The sequence below is a fragment of the Rhipicephalus microplus genome, unplaced genomic scaffold (genome assembly GCF_043290135.1).
Source record: "Rhipicephalus microplus isolate Deutch F79 unplaced genomic scaffold, USDA_Rmic scaffold_12, whole genome shotgun sequence".
NCBI lineage: Eukaryota > Metazoa > Arthropoda > Arachnida > Ixodida > Ixodidae > Rhipicephalus > Rhipicephalus microplus.
This window is the reverse complement of record NW_027464585.1, coordinates 27,028,989-27,036,284: the sequence shown is the minus strand read 5'-3', so window position 1 is coordinate 27,036,284 and position 7,296 is coordinate 27,028,989.

Here is a 7,296-nt window from a genome sequence, read left to right as displayed (position 1 = left end):
CTGTACAGTGTGTACGGTAATGGATGTAAAATCGCTACCTAAGTGAAAACAGACATGTACGCATCAACGCCTACGTTGCCTGTGTGACCACCGGAAAAGCAGCCGTTGCAATCGGGAGGTTACCTCACACGCCACCTTCAAGATACTCATATCCGGCAAATATTTATACTGGGGACTCAGCTCCAGCGACGCGAATTCTTCTCGCTGCGTCTTCAGAGACATAAATTGTCCTATAATTGATTAGATTAGCATGATGTTGGCAGACACACTCGTGATGATTGATCACCGACTTCACACTATGTCTTTAAAGTGTGCGGAACCTTTCGATGGATTCGAAGTCATCATGAGCGGCGACCTGAGGCGGCTTCCACCAGACAGAGCAGCTGAAGTGTACCACGCTCTAGATTGCACCAAAGTTTAATTCATCGAGAAAGTATGCCTTGGCACAACCTCTCGTATTACCAACTCAAGCATCTCTTGCGCCAGAGTGACGTGCGGTTTGCAACAGTACTCACGAAGATTGGAAACTGGAGGGTACTCGCTCCGGACGAGGTGTCTCTTCTGGAAAGCCACTTTGTAACCACCGAAGAGGCCACTAGGAAGTGTCCATCCGGAGTCCTCCTCTTCTACACAAGCTAAGATGCTGATACCTCCAACATCGCAACTGCCGAAGCCTCCAACGAATACGCAGTCCACTGCCCTGCTGTGGATATCACTTGAGGCCACAGGTCCCACGAAGAATATACGCAAGCGAACTCCGCAGTCGCCACCAGTCGAAAACAAAGCCAACTTGAATAACAACATACTTGGTAAGTCTTACATGGTTATACAAAACATCGATGTGTCCGGTAGCTTCGGAAATGGCAGTGGGGGATACTTAGGCATAATAAAAGGGGCCACCGACAACAAGCCACTACGTCTATGAATAGAGTTTCCCACCGGTGAGAGCTCAGCGGCACTGCTAAAAGGGCGACGTTACCAGGAAACGCCATCCCAACATCCACGTCAACTGGGTTCCCATCGAACTCATTACCATCGGGTTCCACTTAAAGAGAAAATGAATGAGCCACATAACCGTTAGGCGCAAACAATTTCACATTGTCCAGGCGAGCGCAATCACCTTCTTTAAGTCGTAGGCAGGCACTTACGGCGATGTGGTTGTCGATTACTCAAAGTCACCGAAACAAAAGCTTGTGTACTTAGCTCTCAGCAGGGCTACCACCATTGATGAGTTATATCTGACGAACAAAATAAATGACCATCGCTTCTATCTCATCAAAGATAACCCTGGTCAAACCCCTGCTGACGAATCCAAGAGACTCGACCAGGACGGTCTGCATACTATCAGCGCCGACTGCAACCGTACGCTGGCCACCTATTTCGTCACAGTCGTCTGTGTCACCATACGCCCCTTGGGTGCACACAATGTAGACGTCACCAGTGTTTTTTAACGACTACTACCACACAGTGCTTCACTAAAACCTGAATGGATTCGATTAGCCATGCGATGTGGATGAGTATCGCTGCATTAGCGCGGCGAAATGCTCCGACAACCATTCTGCTGGTGTGACAATATAGGCCTAACGGGAAGTTCAAGCGGAGGCTATTTCTCTGGTCCTACAGGTGTACGAGTGTGGAGAAGTTTGTGCTATACGACTAGGCAGTGCGATGAATGCATGCGCATAGATCGTGCCCGGAACATGCGTGACGAGCACTGCTGACCCCGTCATGAGAGAGATGCAGCCCTGCATAAGGTCTGGAGCCTTAGTTGTCGGAAATTTCAACCGAAATTTTCGAGTTTGCAGAAAATTTCCGGACATCCTACAAATGAAAGCTGGCTTGGAGATGGCAACGTCAGTTCAACAAAACACAACACTTGCATTGATTTAGCTTTTCAATCTCACGACACTATTAAAGATTTGAAGTACTGTAGTTGCCATTTCACCTATCATAAGGCGATGCTTGTTGTGGTTGGCCGGAAGAGGTCTCCGAAAGAACAAGGCGAACAATTGCCAGATAACTAACGCGAGACGGAAGACAGAATGTGGCCATTTACAAATACAAGTGTCACGAATACGCGCAGTTAATATTAGAGGATCTTGTAAATATATCAATGTACAATATTTTCATGAAGTTACAAAAGTAGTGCTGAATATATAAAAAACCTGTACTATTGTCGTGCTTCCACAAGCGCACGTTTGTCCTCGGGTGCGTGCGCGCGCTTGTGTGTGTGGGGGGGTGGGGTGTAAAAACATATTATCAATATTGGCACGCGTCTTCAGCGATGGTCGAGCTGTGGCACTAATGCCACAGCTCGACCATCGCAGAAGACGCGTGCCACAATTCGCGTTCGTAAAAGCCGCCACACAACTATAGCAAGAAAGCCGCGCCATGGAACGCCGTCCTGCACGCGCCATGATGCCACGCCACGGGACCGGCATGAGACTCGAGGGGCAGAGGAACAGACCGACGAAGTTATAGTCAGCGAGCAAGAGACATTTTTGGCTGACCATTTTTAGTTTTGAGTTTACGGGCACAAGTTCGCCCTAAATAAAAAGTTTATATAGTACCAGGTGGTATACTTATTCGTAACGATCTGGTGAACGTGCTGGGTATGATTCCAAGCCCACCACAGGCAAAGAAGAGAAGCCCAGATCCCAGAAGATTGGAGCCAGCAGAATTGACACCTGTGCACCAACGCACGAGTCGCCGACTACGTGGTGAGCAGCCCGAGTTTGGCCCCTTAATTGACCCATCAAGACCTGTCGAGACCTCAAGCACCATCATCACGGCGATGGCCACCCAGTCGATGCCATCTCCATTTCACCTCATTGTGGATTCGCCACGTACACCAGAGGTCTTCCACGGTGAGACCTTTGAAGACGCCGAGGACTGGCTTGAAGGCTTCGAGTGCGTTGCACGTTTGAATGGTTGGGACGAAGCGCGAAAACTTCGTTACGTTTACGTATCACTGCAAGATTCGGCGCGTACGTGGTTTGAGAACCACGAAGCGTCCTTGCTGTCGTGGGACGACTTCCGACGAGAACTAATCGCAACCTATCGGAACACGGACCACAAAGAGATCACAGAGGCTGCTCTTCAGGCGAGGAACCAACGGAATAACGAGAGCGTGGCCATGTACATAGAAGACATGTCGCGGCTCTTCCGCCGAGCCGACCAAAACATGGCCGAGGAGAAGAAGTTGCGGCACCTAATGCGCGGAGTAAAAGAAGAAATTTCTGCAGGACTGGTGCGTAATCCACCGCGAACTGTGGCGGAGTTCCGGTCCGAGGCAACGACCAACTAAAGGACACTACAACAACGTGCGCGACTGTACAACAGAGACTTCAGCGTCTCTTCAGTGAGGGCGGAGTCAACAACCCTCCCCACTAACGTTGACGTCCTCCGGGAAATGGTGAGGGCTATTGTTAAGGAGGAGCTCCAGAGACTGCAACTCCCCCAAAGTCCTCCAGCGATGCCCTCGATCGCGGACGTTGTACGTGAAGAAGTGCGACAAGCAATTATTCAACCGCAGTCTCAGGTGCTCAACCACACGCAACCGGAACCTCAGCCACAGCTGTCGTACGCGCAAGTCGTACGGCACAAGACATGAGACGCCCTAGCTTTGCACAAGCTCCCGTTATGCCACCGACCTTTCCTCGCAGTACGCCACCACCGATGCCAGAAGCGATACCCCGCAAAAGTGATGTATGGCGCACGGCAGACCGGCGGCCTCTCTGCCACCGCTGTGGGGAGGCAGGTCATCTTTGTCGGACATGCCACTACCATCGGGTCGGGCTACGTGGCTTCCCAGTGAATTCACCCTGCCCTCGTAACGGTGAGCGCCCTTACGAAATCGACGAATATTTATCTTCGCCCTATGCCTATTCAAACACTCAGCGACACGAATCGCGGTCGATTGCAACAATGCGCAATAGGTCGCCGAGTCCACAACCATCATTTACTTTCCCGAGGCGTCGTTCACCAAGCCCGCGACGGGAAAACTAGAACCAGTGACCTGTGGAGGCAGGGCCGCTGATTTTCGGAAAACTGAAAACCCTCCATCGCTAACCGGATCAGACGACGACACTCACACAATGACGCACAAGCGCAGTAAGGGTGACGTGACATCCGAGCTACAAGTCACAATCGACGACGTCGAAACCATAGCGTTAATAGACACAGGTGCAGACTACTCAGTAATAAGTAGCATGCTCGCAAAGAAGCTGAAGAAAGTGCTCACTCATTGGACCGGACCGCAGATACGCACCGCCGAAGGGCATTTAGTCAGCCCCGCAGGATTGTGCACAGCGAGAGTGGAAATAGGAGGCCATGTGTACGTCTACAGTTTTATTGTTCTCCACGAATGTTCCCGTGAGGCAATTCTGGGCATGAAGTTTCCTAAGCAAACAGTGCCATCGTCAACTTGCAGAAATCCCAAGTTTGTTTCTCTACAGAGAACGCTGTTGCCGTGTGTCATGCGGAGCAACCAATTGTTTCGTCTCTTCGTATTGTGGATGAAGGTGTGGCAGTGCCGCCACGTAGCAGCGTGAAAGTTTCTGTGAAAAGCGACGTTTTTCGTGAATATGCCGGACTAGTTGATAGAAATATCAAACTGCTACTCACAAAGGCGATACGCGTAACGAGAGGTCTAGTGAACCTGCGGAACGGATATACTGATGTGCTATTGACTAACTTTACCAACGAGGTACAGCATGTGGCGAAGGGAGCAGCCATTGCATGACTTCATGACTATGTACAAGTCTCAGATGTTTGCACCAAAGAAAAAGTACCCACAACGCCCTCAATAGAGGACAGTGTCCTCGAGAAAATAGATATTGACCGAGAGCTTTCATCTCTGCAGAAAGACCAGATTGTGGAGTTGATCAGAGAATTCGCAGAGTGTTTTTCCTCTTCATCGAAAGTCGGACGTACGCCTGTAGCAAAGCACCGCATTGTAATCGGAGGGCATGTTAGACCAGTATGTCAGCATCCATACCAAGTAGCTCCGAAAGAAATGGAGGCGATAAAGAAGCAAGTACAGGAGATGCTCGACGACGATGTCATACAGCCATCCAAAAGTCCATGGGCATCGCCGGTAGTACTGGCGAAGAAGATGGACAACACCATGCGGTTCTGTGTTGATTACAGAAAACTCAACCTCGTCACGAAGCGAGACGTGTACCCACTCCCACGAGTCGACGATACGTTGGATAAACTGTCGACGACACGTTGGATATCGTACCAGGTGCTATATTCGTAACAATACGTACTTAGCGGTTGAAGGGCACACTAGGGGCTGGATTACGCCATCGCATTCAACTCTTAGAAGCTTATAGAGCCATTGACCAGGTTTTACAATTTTGAGCTGACAAGCGCAATGCGTAGATGAGGCATTCAGGATCACGTCTGCTAAAATTTGCAACGCTATTCGCCGCGGAAATGGGTCAAATTTCAAGGTGAACGCTGCTCCCCCTTCTTTTCACGGTCGCGCGCCCAGAGAATAAGGGCATGACGTGTGCGTATGAATGGCCATACGTACACGGCAATGCAGTGACGTTGGTCCTTTACGTAGATGATTGTGCTCTGACGTTGCCAACAGTGGCACGTGACACGGCGAAATTATTTAACACGACATGCATAGGTTATGTGCTTGTTGCTTGAAGATAATAATAAATCTCTATATAAATAATGAGACGCAATAGGGGATTGTGGGCGCTCTTTTTTTTTATTTCCCCCCAATGAATCACAACGAGATGAGGGGATTCTGTGCCGCCGTTTCGCATGCGTTCGTGACCGCGTGGTCAGAGCATAGAGCAGACGACAGTCGTGGAACGCTCCTACTTATTCGCGCACTCACTGTGCTCATCTATTCTACGGCGTCTAAGCCAGCGTTTCCAAACCATCCCGTCGAAAGAGGCAGTAGACCTCAAAACAACGCTGCTAAAAAAAAAACGCTGCTTGCGTGCGCACGGGTGTTGGGCTTATTCGGACACGTCATACGCACGTGACCTCTTGGTCGCATGTCCGAGAGGGTAGGGAAGAGAATTGGCTTGTGAAGGCTACGCGGAAGAGTGGCAAGGGTTTCGAGCTTGCTTCCTCTCATCCTTGTTTCACGCCTCTTCAAAAAAAATAGAACTGTTTTCTAAGCTCGTAATGATCCAATTAAAAAATTTTTTCTGACAAAATGTTCCTCATTGGACACCCAACAACTTCCACAGCCAAACTACAATTTGGTATGGGGCCTGATGATTGTCCTTTTAAGGGTCCCCCAATATTTCATTGCTATTTTGTTAACTTTATCACAAATAAAAGTATCAATCAGTACTTTCATAAGGTTTGAATCTTGTTCCAAAGAGCGATGACTTAATCGACATGACTGCTGGGATAAAGGTCGTGGTAGTGTTACACAACATCATTTTTGGCGCGTTAGAACGCTTTCACAGCAACTCTATTGCATCAATTTAGGCTACAATAATGAATAGACAAGAAATATACAACTTGTAGGGATCAGTGACACCTGGTTTAACAGATACAAAAAATTTTGCTGAGGGGCAGAGAGAAGATGAAGTACAGCTTCCGACTCACCTCGAAAACATGTTAGTTGATTTAAAACCTGCCTATATTTGTTGTAGAACAAGCAAATACTTGAGTCACTAGAATTTGAGTTTATGTCAGCACACTTTTTTGAGTTGCAAATATAATAATGACTAATTACTTAGTTGACATTAGCGAAAACGTTAGTAGCGGTTGCTAGACTATACAGGGAACAATGTACACCATTGATTAGGTTCACGTAAAGTCATTCTTTTATTTTGAAATTATGCTGCGCCCTAACCTGAACACCCTGTATATAGGTCAGCATCCAGATATCCGTTCACTCACTCAATTTCTGCCAGGCGAAAATTCCAGAAAAAAAATTTGTCGAGGAAAAAATTGGCAGATCCCACGTACAGTGGGAATCGATGATATGCGAAGAATGAATGAAAAATGTTGATATGTCACATTAAAATCACCACAACTTTACGGGCTGAAGGTAAATGATGCCGTACATGACTTCCATGTCATGATTATCCTGTTTAGATGTGCCGTTTACCTTCATCATCTATTCCAATTTAGTATATGTGGAGCTAGCAAAACGGCCGCGAGCACGCTATGAGCGTGGTATGTTATCATGTTCTTACGTGGCACGCATGTCAGGACAATCATGCTTGCACCAGTCATATATTTCGTCATCGATTGACATCACGTAGCACCAAATTTGGTAAATATGGAGCTGAAAAAATGGCCACGAGT